Genomic DNA, 18,486 nt, shown 5'->3' on the forward strand with positions numbered 1-18,486 from the left:
TGTTATAACCTCTGAGGAAATATGGGGATAGGGGGTGCGAGGAGCCTTGGGAGGGGGGAAGAGCCCAGGTGGCAGGACTGAGGTGGTGCCCAGAGCACTGTGGTCAGGCCCGAGGCTGTTGTGTAAACAGACAGTCAATCAGTCAGAATGGAGAAATGAAACAGCAGTGACTAGATGAATACAGAGTATGGGGATTAATGGAGCTGAGATTAAACTGTTAGCTGAGATTAAAGAGAGTAATTTTCCTTAGGGCATGGACATCAGTGGTGGGGTCTGGAAACAAGACCTTGACTATGTGTCCTATACCTGGGTCTTTCTTCCTCTTTAAGTGTTCTTTCAGACCCAGTTCCTTAGCTTTCCCAACAGCCCCCAGTATCTGCTGAACCGACTCTCTTGTCTCTTTGATTGCTCCCATCTGGTTTAGGTTTGTCTCTCATAAAGCCGTCAGTCTGGATGAGGACCCCTGCTGTCTCTATGGGCACAGCCAGGGGCGCCACTTGCTAACTCATTAAGAATGTAACCACCACTGCAGTTGTTCACAGGCAGTGTAGACAGTCCTTAACGCTGTGACACAGAAGGCAGCATCCTGACCAAACAGACCTAAGCAGAAGAGGCTTCTCTTCCTACTAGGTGCCTGGCTGGAAGCAGATGCTTTATGGAAGTCAGTTGCCGTCCGGATAGTCAGCAACATTTGTTTAGGAGCTGCTGCACGTCTGTCCCTGTGATGAGGGAGACAGTATTGCAATGCAGAAAAGATAATGAACCTCATCAGAATCTCTGATTACTTCCTGAGGATTGATTCTGAGAAGTGCCTTTAAGGGTAAAAACACTTTTAAGGCTCTTGATGCATATTGCTATATTGCTTTCCAAAAAGGATAGACAAATTCTCATGCCCTTTTATTGCATTTGATTGTGTCCATTTTATCATACCTTTGCCAGGACTGAGTATAACAGAGAGGCAAAGTGACATTTCTCTGATTGAATCTTTATTATTTTATTAACAGGGGTGTGAGCATTTTGAAATGTTTCTTTGCTATGGAGATAATATTTGGTATCATCTCCATGGTAGGTCTGGAGGAATAGTGACTAGATTTTTTTTGACTGAGTTTTATCTATGTTACTTATTTTTAAATACCTATACAGTAAATTTACTTTTGTTGTTGTGTAGTTTTGTGATTTTAACGAGTACACAGAGTTATGTAACTACTAAGACAACCAGAATTTAGACAGTTTTCTCCCTTCGAATTCCCTATGTTGCCTCTTTGTGGTAAAACCCTCTACTAACTCTTAGCTCCTAGCACTTACTGATCTATTCTATGCCCTTTATTTTGCTTTCCCCAGGATAATATTGCAGTGTATTTAATAAAGCAAGATGTTAAAAATTTAAGTCCAATTTATCAATATTTTTACTTTGTTTATTGTGCTTTGTTGTCCTAAGAATTCTTTGCTTAACCCAAGGTCACAACATTTTCTGCTAAAAGTTTTCTAACTTTACATTTTACATTTAAGTCTATAATCCATTTTGTTAAATTTTGTACCAAGTGTGAGATATTGGCCAAGATTCAAGTTTTTGAAGTCTACAAACAATAAATGCTGGAGAGGGTGTGGAGAAAAGGAAACCCTCTTACACTGTTGCTGGGAATGCAAACTAGTACAGCCATTATGGAGAACAGTGTGGAGATTCCTTAAAAATCTGGAAATAGAACTGTCATTTGACCCAGCAATCCCACTTCTGGGCATACACACTGAGGAAACCAGAATTGAAAGAGACACATGTACCCGAATGTTCATCGCCGCACTGTTTATGATAGCCAGGACATGGAAGCAACCTAGATGTCCGTGAGCAGATGAATGGATAAGAAAGCTGTGGTACATATATATAATGGAATATTACTCAGCTATTAAAAAGAATGCATTTGAATCAGTTCTAATGAGGTAGATGAAAATGGAGCCTATTATACAGAGTGAAGTAAGTCAGAAAGAAAAACACTAATACAGTATATTAATGCATATATATGGAATTTAGAAAGATGGTAATGATGAACCTATATGTGAGACAGCAAAAGAGACACAGATGTAAAACACAGACTTTTGGACTTTGTGGGAGAAGGCAAGGGTGGGATGATTTGAGAGAATAGCACTGAAACATGTATATTATCATATATGAAATAGATTGCCAGTCCAGGTCTGATGCATGAGACAGGGTGCTCAGGGCTGGTGCACTGGGATGGCCTTGAGGGATAGGATGGGGAGGGAGGTGGGAGGGGGGTTCAGGATGGGGAACACATGTACACCTGTGGCAGATTCATGGCAATGTATGGCAAAAGCCACTACAATATTGTAAAGTAATTAGCCTCCAATTAAAATAAATAATTAAAAAAGATTCATGTTTTTGTAATATATTGATGGCCATTTGATCCGGCACCATTGCTCACAAATCTAACTTTTTCCTATTTGATTGCCTAGTATCTCTTTCAAAAACCCACTGGCCATATGTGTTTTTTCCCCTGGCCCCTCTGTTTTGTCTTATTGATCTATCTTATGTTCATTAGCAACTGGTCTTGATTATAGTAAGTTCCTATGTTTTTGTCTCTTCCAGAATGACATGCAAATGGAATCTTATAGTATTATAAAATTTGTCTGGCATGTGTCCCTTAGAATAAAGAATGTGTGTGAGATTCATCCTAGTTGTTGTGTATGTCAATCTTTCTTTTTTTTTTTTTAATGTTCAGTAGTATTTCACTGTATGGATGTACTAGAGACTATTCATCCAATTGCTGTTCATTTTTAGATTTTGTTTGTTTATTCTAGTTCCTTTGCCTTTTTAAGAATCAAGTTGTAAATAGCTGTAAAACTTGATTAGGATAATGTTGGGATTTCCCAACATAAGTCTAGAAATAAATTTGGGGAGAATTGATATATTAGCATATTGAATCTTCCAATCTATGAATATGGTATATCTTCATGTGTTTAACTCTTATGAAAAATTATTTCATCAGTGTTTTATAGTTTATAGCTGACATCTAAGTATTTCATGTTTTGGAATTGCCAGGGGTACTGTTTCTAAAATTTTAAATTCAGTTTCGAATTGTTATTGCTGGTATAAAGAAACACAATTGATTATTTGTGTATTGATTAATTTTTGGTGTTAGCCACTTGCTGTGTAAAGAAGTCCAGTCTATTCTGGTGGAGAGAGATCCTAGAACACAAGAGATCATGTGACAAATGTTATGCTCCGAGCCCGTATTTCCGAACTGACCGAGAGAGAGAGCAAGTCCACCACGGTAATGCAAGGGCAAGAAGGGAGTTTATCTCTAGCGCGCTAGGGCCCAAGTCTCATCCCACACAAGGGAATCCGACAAGAGCCCTGAACAAAGGAGTATGGCGGCTTATATACAGGCAGTTCTTTGTCTCAGTTACAGGAGTAGCTGGCGTTACATGATTGGCCAGGCAGGATGAGCGCATATCCTGTCTCTTTCTGGTAAACATGACTCAGGTCCTAGAGCCCGTCGTTTGGCCCCTAACATTCCCCCCTGTCCTTAGATCATATAGAGGAATCTTCCTCTCGGTCCTGAGACACAGTTTGATATTGTTGTCGAAGCACAAACAGCTGTACAGTATTTATGCGTTTTTTACAAAGGCTACAAGTCTATTGATAATACATGGGCCAAAGGTAAGCATTAGTAAAAGTATTAGCAGGGGTCCCAGCAAGGTGGAGATTAGGGTGGTCAACCAAGGGGATTGTTAATACCAAGACTCAAACCATCTTTGTTGAGCCTCACGTTCTCGTTTACGTTGGGCTAGTCCCTCTCTTATTTTGGCCATAGATTTTTAAACTATTTTTGTGTGATCAGCATTAAAAAAATACTCTTTTTTTAGGGCAGCACAGAGTCCCCCCTGAATCCCCCCACAGATCTTTTAGTTATGCCTGGGCGCACCTGGACATGCCCAGAATGCATGATTTTTGAGCTTGCCCCTCTTTTAGGGTACATTTACCACCGGCTTAAGGTCAAAGTATAAGTCTGGCCACCAAGTATTTGGTGGATGTATTGCGGTGGTGGAGTTAAGCATTTTACGTGTTAGTCCATTTTGCAGTTTTCAGGTGATTTTGACGGGTTGGTGCAGGTTCACGCTGGCAGCTTCAGAGCAGAGTAACATGGTCATCCATAAGATGGTCTAGACGAGTTGTCTTGGTCTTGTCGACGATGCCGGAGCTTCAGCCTTAGGGGGTTGGACGGGTGTAGAGACGCTTTTTATTTTTTTAGCGTCTCCTTTGTAGTAAAAAGTACCTGTAACAGTTGCTGACAATCATCCCAAGTGGGATTGTGAGTAAACAGGATAGACTCTAAAAGATCAATAAGACCCTGTGGTTTTTCAGAGAAGGAGGGAGTCTGGGTTTTCCAATTGTACAAATCACTAGTGGAGAAGGGCCAATACTGATATGTCCGTTCTCCACCCTCTCTGGCTGGCCCCACCCGAACCGGAAATGCATGAATGGTGGAGGAGGGAACCTCCGGGTCTTCTTCCGCTATGCCGGCCATTTTTTTTCGCCTTTCCCCGAGTTCCCTAGGCGGGGCCCCTTTTTCTGGGAGGAGCTGAAGGCTTGGTTCTCTTTCTGGCTTCTCCCAATGAAACCTGTGGAACCTGTGGAAGCAAGGGCGGGGAAGAGGGAAGGGAAGTGAGGGGCTGAAAAACAAAAGGTTTTAGCCAGGCCAGGGGGTTTTCCACTAGGTCCTGTCAGACCAAAATGTATGGAGTTTGGTCTGGCTGGGTGTCCCGAAGGGTAGGGGGCGAGCACCTTCTCTCTGACCGCTCGAATAGTAAGCAGGCTGAAGATGCCTTCTTGTGGCCAGCTGACATCAAAAGCAGGCCACTCGGCAGAACAAAAAGTTACTAACATGCTTTTCTTCACCAGCAATGATAGATTCTGTGCTCTAGACTTGAAATCAGAGAAGTGGTTAATCATAAGAGATAAAGGAGTAGAAGTTGTTTGTCCCATGATCACAGAAAAGTAGACTGGGAGCCAACAGAGCACACAAAGAGCAACACAGACACCACGAATAGACAAACAGATAACAAACACAAGGTGGCCACCAACAATGCACTCAGTCTTACCTGCAGGATGTTCACAGAGCCAGCCACCTCCCCAGCACGAAACCAGGTCCCGGCCTTATGCTGGACTCGCCTCTGCACTTTACACCCAGATGCCTCCCCACTACAATACTGGGCCCCGGACTTAATCTGGGCTTCTGCAACATTAGCACCGGTGCTCAGAGCTCTTATCTCCTAACGAGGTTAGTCCCTTTTACCAGGAGAGTTGTCCTCCCCGGCGGGACGGAGATCCCGGAGGAGCCCCCAAATGTTATGCTCTGAGCCCGTATCTCCGAACCGACCGAGAGAGAGAGCAAGTCCACCACGGTAATGCAAGGGCAAGAAGGGAGTTTATCTCTAGCGCGCTAGGGCCCAAGTCTCATCCCACACAAGGGAATCCGACAAGAGCCCCGAACAAAGGAGTATGGCGGCTTATATACAGGCAGTTCTTTGTCTCAGTTACAGGAGTAGCTGGCGTTACATGATTGGCCAGGCAGGATGAGCGCATATCCTGTCTCTTTCTGGTAAACATGACTCAGGTCCTAGAGCCCGTCATTTGGTCCCTAACAACAAAGACCTGAGGTCTCCCTTCCTACAGTCAGCCACCACTGCCAGTTGTGTGAGTGAAGCCCTTTTCAGTATTCTTGGCTTCAAGAGTATGTGAATGGAGAACTTCCAGATGTACAAGCTGAATTTAGAAAAGGCAGAGGAACCAGAGATCAAATTACAAACATCTGTTGGATCATAGGAAAAGCAAGAGAATTCCAGTAAAACATCTACTTCTGTTTCGCTGGCTATGAAAAAGTTAAAGCCTTTGACTGTGTGGATCACAACAAACTAGAAAATTCTTAAAGAGATGGGAATACCAGACCACCTTACCTACCTCCTGATGAACCTGTATGCAGGTTAAGAAGCAACAGTTAGAACTGGACATGGAACAATGGACTGGTTTGCAACTGGGAAAGGAGAGTTGTCACCCTCCTTATTTAACTTATATGCAGATTACATCATGCAAAATGCCGGGCTGGATGAATCACAGGCTGGAATCAAGATTGCCAGGAGAAATATCAACAACCTCAGATATGCAGATGACACCACTTTAATGGCAGAAGTTGAAGAGGAACTAAAGAACCTCTTGATGAAGTTGAAAGAAGAGAGTGAAAAAGCTGGTTTAAAATTCAACATTCAAAAAACAAGATCATGGCATCTGGCCCTATCACTTCATGGCAAATGGGGAAAAACTGGAAACAGTGACAGGCTTTATTTTCTTGGGCTCCAAAATTGCTGTGGACTGTGACTGCAGTCATGTATTAAAAGACCCTTGCTTTCTTGGAAGGAAAGCTATGACAAACCTAGACAGTGTATTGAAAAGCAGAGATATCACTTTGCTGACAAAGGTCCACATAGTCAAAGCTAAGGGTTTTCCAGTAGTCATGTATGGATGTGAGAGTTGGACCATAAAGAAGGCTAAATATTGAAGAATTGGTGCTTTTGCATTGTGGTGCTGGAGAAGACTCTTGAGAGTCCCTTGGACAGCAAGGAGATCAAACCAGTCAATCCTAAAGGAAACCAACCCTGTAAATTCATTGGAAAGACTGATGCTGAAGCTGAAGCTCCAAGACTTTGGTAATCCAATGCGAAGAGCTGACTCATTGGAAAAGACCCTGATGCTTGGAAAGGTTGAGGGCAGAAGGAGAAGGGGATGAAACAGGATGAGATGGTTGGATGGCATCACCGATTCTATGGACATAAGGTTGGGCAAACACTGGGAGATGGTGAAGGGCAGGGGAGCCTGGTGTGCTGCAGCTTATGGGGTTGCAAAAAGTCAGACATGACTTACTAAGTGAACAACAAAAGCAACAAGCCACAGCCCTGCTCAAAGTTGATGTAGTCACTCAGCCAACACTGCATGGAGCTGAAGAACTGCCCATCTGAGACTAACCAGTCCACAGAATTGTGAGAAATGATACATCTCTGTGGTTTCAAATCACTAAGTTTTAGGGCATTATTTAATATTGTCCTAGATATGGAGCTTAACAGCAGTTCACTTACCCAACTCTTGGTTCCATGGCCTGGCCATGAGTCTTCCTGAGGCTCCTTGTTGCCAGTCAGACTGAAGCCTGTGTCTCTAGAAATAGAAGCTGGCTGCCAAGTCACAGCTCTCCCTCTAGCCTACACACTCCACAGTGGTGCAGTCCAAATAGTCTGTATTTTTGCTTGAACTCAAGTTGGCCACTGTGAGGCCTCTGCCAGCCTTGCTGTGTTGACCTTTACGCTGACTGCTTGCTCACTTGGCTGACGACACACCTGTCTGCCTGGCTCTTCCTGGCTCCCCACAATGCCCTCTCTGGCCTGATTGAAAGCCCAGGAATTCTATTTGCAGTGTCTCCTTCCCACCTCCTGATATGAGATTCTTCCTCTGTGGGGCCAGTTTCATGCTGCTGCAAGTGGATCAGTATTCCTCAGGCCTGAAACCCCAAGTCTAGTTCCAAGAACTGTCTGTTTCAATCTGACCTAGAACTTCCTAGTGGTTCAGAAAAAAGACTTGGAACCCTGGAGATGTTAATGTGTTTAAAAAAGTAAGTCAGGGCAAACACTTCCTGGCCTGTTCTTACTAGCTGTTCAATCTGGGAAGAATTCCCAAGCTCATGTAAACCACATTTTCTTCACTTATAATCTAGGGATAATAATACATGAGAAGATACTATATGTGCATTGCTGAGCAACATGCCTGCCATACAGCAACTGCTTAACAGTGGTAATCATAATTTGTATGAAAGTGAGTGATAGAAGGGGCCCTTAAAGATTATTTAGTCCAAGCGCCACATTTTTCAGCAGCAGAAAGTAAGGTTCAGAGAGACTGAGTGATTTGCCCAGTGTCACCACACCTCAGAGTTGAATAAAGACTGGAACACTAATTTTCCAGCCTCTAATCTCATACCTTTCCCACTGCACCATGGTTTTTTGGCTTAGGAGGCCCTGGAGAGAAAACGGGGAAAGGAAGAAACTGTCAACTACTAAGTGTCTATTCTGTTTTTGCTTTTATATATATCGTGCCATTTTATCCCCATAATAATTTTTAAGTTATTATCTCTGCTTTACACATGAAGACACCAATGCTTAGAAAAATTAAATTCCTGCCTGAAAATCCCATGGGTGACAGACTAGGGTTGCAACTCATGCCTGTTTGACTCCAAAACCAGCCCACACTCCTCCACCATCTCATGCCCTTTTTGGGTCAGGCTGGGGAGGGGAAGAGTTTCTGCAGAGCCTGGCACTACCCTGGCTGTGTTTCTTCTCAGTCCTCAGATGCAGTAGCTGGTCTGCACGCAAGAGCCTTTCATCCTTCCTTCCACACAATCCTTTTAACTGAAACCAAGTGGCCAAAGCTTAACTGTAATTCTGTAGAACTGGCGGTGAGAGGCCTGGTGGGAGGTTGGGCTGCTCACCCTGAACGTGATGTGCACAGAGAGTGGGGCTGACATTGTTTAGCTCTCTGCTCAGCAGTGCCCAGCCAAACCTCTTGGTCTAAATTGAGCCCTTAATCATTTTCCTGGCATTTGCTCAGACAGGATTTTATTTTCTAGTAATAAAAGCGCCTACATTGTAGGAAAAAAACCAACAAAAACTGATCTGCCTCTTTTGTAGCTTTTGTGAATGCTTCACCACCTGTCCATTCCCTGCCTTGTTTTCATGCTTGGAGCAGAGCCAGGTTGTTTTGTGCCCACTGTCAAGTTTGGGGGAGCTCTGCGTGGGCAGAGAAATGCACTCACATTGACTGCTTCTGCTCATTACTTGGGGCCTCGCACCTCCTGGATTGAGAGGTTTGACTTCTGAGCCTGTAGGCTTGACTTCTGGGTCTGCAGGTGGCTCAGGGGAGATGGTTCTGAGGAAAGAGGAACAAAGTGAGTCATCAAGGGCCTCCCACCTAAGTAGTTCTTGATGGCTCACACTTGGTTATCTCAGTCTTTCCCTTAAGAATTTTCAGTGACTCTCCAGTGCCTGCAGAATGAACTGCATACTTTCTAATATGATATTCAGACCTACATTCTCAGCCTCTTTTCTTTCTTTCTTTTTTTTTGGTAAAAAATAAAATAAAATACAATGTGGATACCTAAAAAAGTAAAATTGAAATTCACCAGAATCTTCTCCACTATAACCGATGTTAAAATTTTGGCAAGTGTCCTTCCAGACTTATGTGAATATATATTGTTTTTGTTCAGTTCCCCAGTTGTGTCCGACTCTTTGCAACCCCATGGCCTGCAGCACACCAGGCCTCCCTGTCCCTCACCATCTCTTGGAGTTTGCCCAAGTTCATGTTCATTGCATCAGTGATACTGTCCAGCCATCTCATTCTCTGACGCCGTCTTCTGCCCTCCATCTTTCCCAGAATCAGGGACTTTTTCAGTGAGTCATCTGTTTGCATCAGATGATCAAAATACTGGAGCTTCAGCTTAAGCATCAATCCTTCCAGTGTATATTCAAAGTTGATCTCTGTTAAGATTGACTGGCTTGATCTCCTTGCTGTCCAAGGGATTTTTAGGAGTCTTCTCCAGCTCCACAGTTCGAAGGCATCAATTCTTTGGTGTTCTGCCTTTTTTAGGGTCCAGCTCTCACAACCATATGTGACCACTGGGAAGACCATAGCCTTGACTATACAGACCTTTGTTGACAGAGTAATGTCTCTGCTTTTTAACACGCTGTCTAGGTTTGTCATCGTGAATTTCATCGTCATTTGTGTTGAGGCCTTTTCAGTTTCAATTTGCCTTTCTAACATTCAGTTCAGTTCAGTTCAGTCGCTCAGTTGTATCCGACTCTTTGCAACCCCATGAACTGGAGCATGCCAGGCCTCCCTGTTCATCACCAACTCCTGGAGTCCACCCAAACCCATGTCTATTGAGTCGGTGATGCCATCCAACCATCTCATCCTCTCTCATCCCCTTCTCCTCCTGCCCTCAATCTTTCCCAGCATCAGGGTCTTTTCCAATGAGTCAGCTCTTCGCATCAGGTGGCCAAAGTATTGGAGTTTCAGCTTCAACATCAGTCCTTCCAGTGAACACCCAGGACTGGTCTCCTTTAGGATGGACGGGTTGGATCTCCTTGCAGTCCAAGGGACTCTCAAGAGTCTTCTCCAACATCACAGTTCAAAAGCATCAATTCTTCGGCACTCAGCTTGCTTTATAGTCCAACTCTCGCATCCATCTTTTGACAACTCCCACAATACACTAAACATTGTCTAAACTGAATTCACCTTCTGTAAATATATCATGCACTTTCATGCTTCTAAGACTTTGTTTCTGACAATCTGTCTGCCCCAAATACTCTTTATACATTGCCTGGCACATAGTAAGCTCCAACAAAGCTGTTTGTTCCACTTTGTTTCTTGCCTGGTAAGCTCCTACTTACTATTTAAAATTCTGCTGAAATGACCCCCTCCCCTGCCCCTTTATAAAACTACACTCTCTCCCAAGTGCGTACTCGTCCACTCACTAGTTAGTCACTCACTGTCCATTTGGGGACCTGCTGCCTCCCACCCCGACCTATTCTAATACTAAGTTCTTCCAAGGCAGTCGGGGCCATGTCTCCTTTACTCCAAACCATGCCTGGCACTCAATATGAACTGGGGAAATTGGCATCAACTCTGTCAGAGGCAGCAATCTGCTGGTGAAGCTGAGCTGTGGTGAAGCTAGTCAGGGTGGCCTGTGAGTTGCTGTTTGGACAGAGATCCCAGATTGCTAAGTAGACCCCTTTTCTTTATTCCTCCCTGTCTGGCAAGAGCCAACCTTCAACCTCAGAGAGCACTGTAGTACCAGCGAACTGTCTTGGCAGACCTTGGATGAATTATTTACTCTCTTCTTGCTAAGTGAATGCAGGTGTCTGTGTGATGCCTCCAGTTCTGGGTATGTCTAAGGTGCCTCTCAAAGTGCTTGGGCCAGAATTCTGGACTTAATGATAGTGGGCTGCAGGGAGAGAGAAAAACCCAGCATTCCTACCCATGGCCAGATTGCTTGCTCTGTCTTCAGAGGGGGGACATTTTGTTCTCTCCAGCTCACCTTTGCTCCCAGCTCCCTGCATTGCCCTCCCACCCCTGTCTCCACTTACAATGGAAATTTTACACTTTTTTGCTGTTGTAGTCCTTGCTCCTCTCTCCTTCTGTGCCACACACCATGCAGCTCCTAGGTCATAATCTTACACACTATCTACTTGGTCTTCCCTCTTCTTCCAGACTTGAAACACTGATAGGAACCAGGGAAAATGGTTTACTGGATGCTGTAGCTGATTTGAGCAGCCTTTGTTGAAAGCATGAATTGGGTGCTTTCCAATGCCTTGGATCACTTTTGGGTGGTCATCCTCAAGAGAAGGGGTTTCTAGTTTTCCTCGGTTTCGCACTTCCATTTCCAAATTCCCTGAGAGAAAACAAATGAAGCAATAGAAGTGACTGGAAACAGTGTCTAATGCTACCTGAACTCACATGGTATCAAACAGTCAGCCTGACTTAATGATAAAGTTCTTGAGTTTCTCCAGGCCTTATCAACCTGTGGGTATCAATGTTGGAATCTTATTAGGGCCAATGACCTATATTTTGCTTTCTCTTGCTCCTGTGACTTTGTTCCCTAGAAAAACTTCACAGTTGCTCACAAGTACCCCTCTCATTCTTCCTCTCATACCAGTATTGGCAGTGTTTCTAGATCACTTGGCAGCTGAGGGGATAGGGTGCAGTGGGTGCCTTATGTGCTCTTGTCTGTTTTAAGAACACTTTCTCCTCATGTGGAAACTCTTCAGGTGACTGGAGTTTTCCTATGCTGGGAAGACCACTCCCCCTTTCACTTCTCTCTACCTATACCCCCAAACTTGCCCTCTGCCACATTTTGCACCTTAGTTTGTCACTAGGCCCTAACGTGGTGATGTCCCTTTCTGGAAACAACCCTCTCAGGTACTGCAAGAAGGCCCTTTGTCTGCTGAGTTCTGACTGTCTCCATGGGGTCTGCCAGACACAGATGTCTGAAGCTTCTCACTCATCTTTGTTCTTTTTCTGGCTTGTGAATCAAACCACTTCCTCCTCTTCACATAGAGTGACTCCCAGACCCCCTACATACTAGTGTTTCAAACACACCACCTAGGGCTGAAACCAGTTTAGGCTCATGTTGGGACCTCATTGAATTAATGTTTTTTCCAGTTCCTTCCAGTTTGCAAAACTCTTTCACATACATTTTTTCACTTAATCCTTAAAACAGCATTTTAAAGTATGTGTTGTCTTTATTATCACTTTATGGGGAGTAAAACTGAAGTTCACATAGGTTAGGGAATGTGGATATGGCTACTAGTTTTTTTTAATTGAAGTATAGTTGATTTACAGCATTTGTTAATTTCTGGTATGCAGCAAAGTGATTCAGTTATACATATACCTGTTGTTGTTGTTCAGTCGCCCAGTCAGGTCTGACTCTTTGTAACCCCATGGACTGCAGCACACCAGGCTTCTCTGTCCCTCACCGTCTCCTGAAGTTTACCCACAAGTTCATGTCCATTGCATCAGTGATGCCATCCAGCCATCTCATCCTCTGACACTCTTCTCCTTCTGCCCTCAATCTTTCCCAGCATCAGGGACTTTTCCAATGAGTTAGCTGTTCACATCATATGACCAAAATACTGGAATTTCAGTTTCAGCATCAGTCCTTCCAACAAGTATTCAGGGGTGATGTCCCTTAAGATTGACTGATTTGATCTCTTGTTGTCCAGGGTACTCTCAGGAGTCTTCTCTAGCACCATAGTTCAAAGGCATCAGTTCTTCGGTGCTCTGCCTTCTTTATGGTCCATCTCTCACAACTGTATTTGAGCACTGGGAAGACCATAGCCTTGACTATCTGGACCTTTATTGGCAGACTAATGTCTCTGCTTTTCAACACACTGTCTAGGTTTGTCATCACTTTCCTGGCAATAAGCAAACGTCTTCTGATTTCGTGGCTGCAGTCACCATCAGCAGTGATTTTAGAGCCCAAGAAGAGGAAATCTGTCACTGCTTCCACCTTTTCCCCCTCTATTTGCCATGAAATAATGGGGCTGGATCCCGTGATCTTAATTTTTTTAATATTTAGTTTTAAGCCAGCTCTTTCACTATCCTCCTTCACCCTTACCAAGAGGATCTTTAGTCCCTCTTTGATTTCTGCTATCAGAGTGATATCATCCACATATTTGAGGTTGTTGATATTTCTCCTACCTGTCTTGATTCCAGCTTGTAACTCATCTAGCATTTCTCAAGATGTGCTCAGCATACAGATTAAACAAACAGGGTGTCAGCAGGCAGCCCTGTTGTGTCTGTACATGTACATATAGTTATATATATATATATATACACACACATGTACATACATGCATACATATATAGACATACACAAACATATATATTGTTTTTCATATTACTTTCCATTTCAGTTTTTTTTATAGAATATTGAATATAGTTCCCTGTGCTTTACAGCAGAAACTTATTGTTTTATATATAGTAGTTTGTGTGTGCTAATCCCAAACTCCTAATTATCCCTCCCACCCCCCTTTAATCCTCTGCTCACCATAAGTTCGTTTTCTGACATGGGTACTTATTTAGTAAATGACGGAGCTAAGAATAGTTAGTTCTTGCTATTCAGAATCCTAGGTTCCCTCTCTTAGAGGACCAAAATGGCCAAGAGTTAGATAGTTGAGGGGGATGTGGAGAAAGTAAAAATGCCTATAACTTCAGACCTGGAGTTAGATGCAGCTGGTACCATTCAGAGGTGATTGAAATCTCTGGCTGAGTAATGACTAGAATTGTATTGTCCAGGCCACAATAGCTATGGTCTTTTATCAAGAAGTTTTTGAGACTTTTCTGTTGCTTTGGCTGGTCTTCTTATTTTACCTGTGCTCCAAGTATTTGGCTAAGATTATCATACAGTTGTTTTTGTGGGTGTCTTACTATGCTTGCTCTACGTTAGGATACTTGAGGGCAGACACAATGTTTTTGGCATCTTTGCATGCTCCAAATCAAGAGCTATGAATGTAGTAGGTGCTATAATATCTGTTGTTGGAGTGTTTTAGAATGAATGAGTATTTCTTAATGTTACCCTCTTGGATTTCCAAGTGGATAATTCAACTGTAGCCATTTCTTCCCCACTAGCACCTCTAACAGAGGGTGAGCATGGTGCATGATCAAGCAAAATAACTCAAACCTACTCGTCTCTTGCCTCAATTTTTCCAAGTACTTAAGTTACCCAGCTGTTCCCTTTCGGGCCCACCGATACACTTTACTGTCAGTTGCCTTCTCTCCCTGTCCCCCACTCCTCATTTCTGAGTGCAGACCAATTCAGGCAGGAATTAGATCAACAACCTCAGTGCCATTGGAAGGACTTGCTGCTCAGTCATCTGACTGATCTTGGGTTTGGTCTAGTGACATATTTTCCCAAGTGACATTTGTTCTCTTCCCTGTTCATTGTTGGTCTAAGCCATAGATCTGGCTTATACCAATCATTAATTTTCCTGCTCAAAGGCACTGTTCCCTTTTAGGACTTGACAGTGGCCCGGACTCAGCCTGGGACTGGGTCCTGATGTCCTATGGGGTACTTCTCCCTGGGACAAGAACCTGGATCTTTATACCAGTCTGTTGTTGCCCATGGACAATTTACCTGGAAATCACTTCCCACCTGTCTGTCTGCCTGACTGGGGAGGCAGACAGGATGCTAGAATTCCTCACCATTGTGCTCTATCCATTTGACTGGAAGAGTTACTTCAATCATGCTTGGGCTTGCTGTGTCCTTTGGCCATTGTGGCTCTTCCATCTGGCTGCCAGTCTTGTGTTTACCTTTGCAGCTGGGCCTATTCCTCCTGCTAAAGATCTGACTGTATACTTCCAGGGTCAGAATTTCACTTTGTCTTCTCTGCCTGCTCTGCATGGCTGTGAGATGCCCATAGTGTCCTGTGCAAAAACAAAAGCCCCTTTAGTTTCATCTTATTGTGCCCTTTAAGAGGTTTGGTGTGAAGGAAAGTTTGAAACTAACTGGATTTTAAGGGTTGATGTTTGGGATAGTTTTTATTGGTTAATTCTGTCTCTATTATTGCCATTTTTTTGGATCCACATTCAGTCAGATACTAAATATTGCTTTCCAGTGTTACTGGAAACTTGGGTTTGGCTGCTTGCTGCTTGAATCAATACTCATGAAACAAGTGCTGGTAGAAATGGAAAGGTTGTTTTAATCAGAAGACTAGCTATTTAAAGAGAAGGTGGACTCATGTCCCAGAAACAACTCTGAAGATGCTGCTCAGCCATGAAAGTTTTTAAAGGGGAAAAGGGGATGTAATCCAGCCATGAAAGTTTTTAAAGGGACAAAGGGGATGTAATCTCAATCATTGAGGTAGGTGGTCAGATTTGTTGCCATCTCCCACTGGGTATGGGCTTGTTGACTCCTTATAATCTATCTTTAGATGCTGTCTGGTTCAGTTTGCTCTTGAGAAGGGGAAGCTGAAGAAAAGTTTTAGGCATCCATTAATTACTTATTCTTTGTTCTTATTTCTTTGATCTAATGAAAGAAACAACAGGTTATGCAAAGTATTGTGTGATCAAAAGATTTGAAAAGTGTGCTTAGATCAGAGGTTAGTTGAAATACAGCTTTGCTAGAGTGACAAGACAAAAGGGTCTCCTGCAGAGAGCTGCTTCTTGCCATAGAGCTGCCTGCATTAAGCTGCTCACAAATCCCTACTGTGCTCTTTAAGAGGTTCCACCATTCTATTTCTATGGGATTATGAGTGAAGGTCTATCTTCTGTAATTTCTTCATGCTGATATAGGATGCCATATTCTCAGAGTGGACTATGTCAACATGGGTCTGTGGCATCTTCTTGGTAACAATTTTAGTTGCCTGCTTACATATACAGGCAGAGCAAGCTACAATCATTTTGATACCCACAGAGATACAGATGATTATGAGCAGTAGTGTTAATCCCATTCTCTTGAGGCCAGTTCTTGCAATAACGCTACCCATAGGTTCAGTATTGCTCAAGATGGAGTAGCATATGCCATGGCTATTGTGTGAAAGTCGCTCAGTTGTGTCTGACTTTTTACGACCCCATGGACTATACAGTCTGTGGAATTCTCTAGGTCAGAATACTGGAGTGGGTAGCCTTTCCCTTCTCCAGGGTATCTCCCCAAATCTAGGATCCAACCCAGGTCTCCTGCATTGCAGGCAGATTCTTTATCAGCTGAGCCACAAGGGAAGCCCCATAATAATGTGCATCAGACACTAAAATATTTGGTGACTCTGCCATGATAATCATTAACTGAGTTGCTCTTTTATGACTCTGGAAGGCTTGGGAGACTTCAGTTTTTTTCTATGAACAAGAGACAGGGGACATGGAAGGGCCTTTGTACTTGGAGGGGTGGGGCTTGCAGGGTTCTGCTCAATTTTTACTAGGAAACTGCTATAGAATAAGGACAGTGAAAAGCTGGCTTAAAACTCAGTATTCAAACACTAAGATCATGGCATTTGGTCCCATCATTTCATGGCAAATAGATGGGGGAATAGTGGAAACAGTGGCAGATTTTATATTCCTAGGCTCCAGAATCACTCCAGACAGTGACTGCAGCCACAAAATTTAAACATTCTTACTCCTTGGAAGAAAAGCTACGGCAAACCTGTGTATGTGTCAGTTGCTTAGTCATGTCTGACTCTTTGCAACCTCATGGACTATAGCTTGCCAGGCTCCTCTGTCCATGAAATTCCCCAGGCAAGAATACTGGAGTGGGTTGCCATTCCTTTCTCCAGTACAGTGTATTAAAAAGCAGAGGCATCACTTTGTTGACAAAGGTCCATATAGTCAAAGCTATGGTTTTTCCAGTAATCATATACAGGTGTAAGAGTTGAACCATAAAGAAGGCTGAGTGCTAAAGAATTGATGCTTTTGAATTGTGGTGCTGGAGAAGACTCTTGAGAGTCCCTTAGACTGCAAGGAGATCGAACTAGTCAATCATAAAGGAAATGAACCCTGAGTATTCATTGGAAGGACTAATGCAGGAGCTGAAGCTCCAATACATTGGTCACCTGATGCAAAAAGCCGATCCATTGGAAAAGACCCTGATGCTGGGAAAGACTGGAGGGCAGAAGGAGCAGAGGATGAGATGGTTGGAGAGTATCACCAACTCAATGGACATGAATTTGAGCAAACTCTGGGACAATCCCTATAGTTAATGGGGTTGCAAAGAATTGGTCACAACTTAGTGACTAAACAACAAGAAACTCAGATATATCAGATATATGTCAGATATATCCCAGTCATAAGGGTCCAGGCTCCTTTTGTGTGTCATACTTCACTGGGCTGGATGTCCTACACAGTCTGGAAAAATAATTGGCAATCACCATTTGCAGACTCTCTTAACATAATTGTAAGAGATTTCTTAAAATAGCAGTACATTTCATTAGTACCTTTTAAAGAAGAGTGATACGCACTGGCTCAAATAAATTAATGTTCCCACCCAGAGAAATAGGTGAGAGGATGCACAGTGAAGAGAAGTATGCAAGAACCATGTTACAATTCGATGATAGATCAGATCAGAATCTCACTCTTTAGGGAAAAAGAAAACATCAGGTTTGACAGACACAATTAAATATTACAGCCTTGTAAGGAGGCTTGAGGACTGGATAGCTCCAGACTTCCAAAAGTTGCCTTCATTCTATGAGATATCTCCATTTGGTTTTCTAAGATGTTTCAAATTTACCTTGTCCCTAAGTGAACTTCTGATTATCATTGCTGTTCCCTCCCCTCCCACTTCTCATGCCTCTTTTACAACCTACTTCACTCAAAGTAACTTCACTGTAGTGCATGGCAGCTCTGTCCTTTCAGTTGTTCATATCCCAAACCTTGAACTCATGCTTGACTCTCTTCTTTCTTTAACACCTTATATCCAGCCTCTCAGGAATTCTGAGTTCCAGTTTCAAAATAAATTGATAATATGACCATTTTCCACCATCTCTTATTTTCCTGGTCATAGTGATCATTGTTTTCTGCTTGAGATACATAAATAGCCTTCTGTTGGTCTCTTTGAGTCTGCTACGGCTCCCTCTTCTTCTCCCCTACTTCATTCTGTAAACAGGCTTTGGTTTCAGCCATGGCTCCTGATGTCTGCTATGGCTCTTCAGTTTACCCAGAGAAAAACCCAAAGTCCTCATCATAGCCTCCAAGGGCTTCAGGCTCTCAGTTACTTCTGATCTCATATCCCGTTATTTTCTCCTTTTTTCACTGTCTTCTGGCCATGCTGACCTTGCTGTCAGACATGTTTTTTGCCTCAGGGCCTTTTTGCTAGATGTTCCTTCTTCTTGAATAGTCTTCCCCCAGAGATATGATACCTTCTTCTTTTTTGGCTGCATTGTGCAGCATGTGGG

General features: G+C 43.2%; 1 pseudogene; it reads right to left on the reverse strand.

Moving 5' to 3' along the window:
* LOC138434486 (large ribosomal subunit protein uL18-like) overlaps positions 1–18,486 on the reverse strand; it is a 76,325-nt pseudogene that overhangs the window by 12,742 nt on the left and 45,097 nt on the right.

Source organism: Ovis canadensis, chromosome 2 (assembly GCF_042477335.2).
Source record: "Ovis canadensis isolate MfBH-ARS-UI-01 breed Bighorn chromosome 2, ARS-UI_OviCan_v2, whole genome shotgun sequence".
NCBI lineage: Eukaryota > Metazoa > Chordata > Mammalia > Artiodactyla > Bovidae > Ovis > Ovis canadensis.